Consider the following 2,500-nt stretch of genomic DNA (forward strand, 5'->3'; position numbering starts at 1 on the left):
CCAAAACCCAAATTTCATTGAGTGGTGACAAAAGTAGATAGTAGTTTTCAGAAATATGGGAACAAAAACTTTCAGAATTTATTTTATCGAATACAGTCAAGTGACTGAAATTGCATGTCGTAAAAACGTATTGCAAGTGTTGCTGTCGAACATAATATACTGGAAGCCATTATCGATAAAATGAAACTCCTGTTGGGTGAGTTCCAATGCAAGGGGCATGCAGATTCAAAGGTCTGAAATGGTTCATCTTATATGCAATGCAGAAGGTACATCTCAGCTATCTGCCTAACGTCTTCATAATCATTACGGACGCCATATTCGCAATATGATCACCATCACTGGACTCAGAGCAATAGATGGCGTCCGTCTCAGTCTACGCACATCAACACAGTGTAAAATCCAGTACAAACTACACCTGTTGATAACCTGTAACATTCAGGAACAGAAACTCATATAGAGACTGCCATTTAACCGCAACAAGGGTAAATGCTCACGGTATTTGATCTTACATATAATCATATAAGCCGAACAAATGAACACGAGACCCCGCCTTCTCACGCTTGGAGCCTGTTCGTCGTTAGCAACCAAGAGTAGTTTCCATAATGCGAGGAGTTCAGGTTGGTATTAGAAATTGGATTATTTTTCGCCTCGACAATGATACTCTCAATGGCTTGCATTAGACTAAGTGCACGGGCAATTTTTAGTGGAAATCTCTGTTATCAAGGTTAAAAAAAAAAACTCCAGAAAATGTGTAGATAATGTCAGGAAAGATGCTACATAAAAAAAAGAATAAGATAAAAAATAAAAAAAAAGCTATAACAGCAACAACGACTGATGTTATGAGTCTTACCCGAATTCTGAATAAAGGGAAAACGGCAGTTAAAAGCCAACAGACGAACTTCAATACATAATCACTCACTCGCATGCGCGGCGACTTGACTTGGGTGAAAATTGTCGTGGGAATTACTAACGTTCCTGTATTCTGAGCTTTTACGCATTTCAGAATACAAGAACGGCAGTAATTCCCACGACAATGTGTGTGTGTGTGTGTGTGTGTGTGTGTGTGTGTGTGTGTGTGTGTGTGTGTGTGTCGTTTACATATGTGAATGTTATTATATGTATGTTATCATTATTGTTGTTATTGTTATCATTATTATTATCGTTATTATAGTTACTATTATCATTATTATCATTATTGTTGTTGTTATTAATTCTATTATCATCATTATCATTATTATTATTATTTTATTGTTATTATTATTAACATTATAATTGTTATTATCATAATTATTTTTAATTATATTATTATTATCATTGCTATTATAATTATTATTATTATTATTATTATCATTATTATTATTATCATTATTACTATTGTTGTTATTATCATTTTTGTTAAGATATTTTTGAAAGTTAGTCGTGGTGTACCTTGTCTTCTCCTTCTCGTTATTTTTACCCCTCAATCCCTTTCCCTTTCCTCCCAGTTGTCCTAAATCCCTCTCCTCTCTCCCTATCGCCCCCCCCCTCGTCCCTCTAATCTCTCCCTGTCGACCCCCTACCCCCCACCTTCTCACCCTATTTCCCCGCCCCTTTTTCCTTCCTTCTTTCCTTGTCTTCCTCCCTTCCTTCTCCTCTCTCCCTCCCCTCTCCTCCTTCTCTCTTACTGCCACCCTACTTTTCGTCCACTTTCTCCCTATCGACCCCCCTCCCTCCACTCTCTCCCTATCGCCCTACCTTGCCTCCTTTCTCCCCCGGTCTTCCTCCCTTCCTTCTCTTCTCCCCCGGTCGCCCTCCTCCCCTCCCCTCTTTCCCTATTATCCTACTTTCCTCCTCTCTCTCCCTGACGCCCTCCTTCCCTCCTTTCTTCCTGTCGCCTTCCAGCTCCGACATAAATCTGTGCTTAAGGAGCAAGGATCTCTGAGATATTTATTGCTCCTTTATACGTCGGTTCTTCTGGTGGTGACAACATCATGGCGTGATTTTTTTTTTTTTTTTTTCGCTTTCTTTCTTTCTTTCTTTCTTTTTCCTGCCACTGGATTCCATTTTAAATTTTTTTGAGGATATTCGATTTTATTTTTTATTTTTGGCATTATACTTTATTCGTGTGCATGGCAGTTTACCAGAAGCAGTAACTAAAACATAACGATTGTGTCCTCTATCTTTACCCTTATGAAGGTAAAAAGTTTGATCATGAAATTTTTATTGAGTGTCCCCCAAAGAAGATATCGCGGTCGCTGACTTAATGAAATTCGTCTTAAAACTTTTATGATATGTGAAGTAGGGGGCTTGGATAGTCTTTATGACAATGGCGATGATAGGGTAGTATCCTTTCTTGAGCCATACTACCGCACGTTCACCAGACAGCACGGCGGCGTCGCAACACGCCTCAATACTTACACGGCTATTGTTATCCGAAGGCCAGCAGCCTCGGGCGAGTCATGCGTTCGGCTGCATGGGCCACTCCCCCTCGCGTCCCTCCCCCCTCCCCCTTCTCTGGCTC

The sequence above is a fragment of the Penaeus chinensis genome, chromosome 11 (assembly GCF_019202785.1).
Source record: "Penaeus chinensis breed Huanghai No. 1 chromosome 11, ASM1920278v2, whole genome shotgun sequence".
Lineage (NCBI taxonomy): Eukaryota > Metazoa > Arthropoda > Malacostraca > Decapoda > Penaeidae > Penaeus > Penaeus chinensis.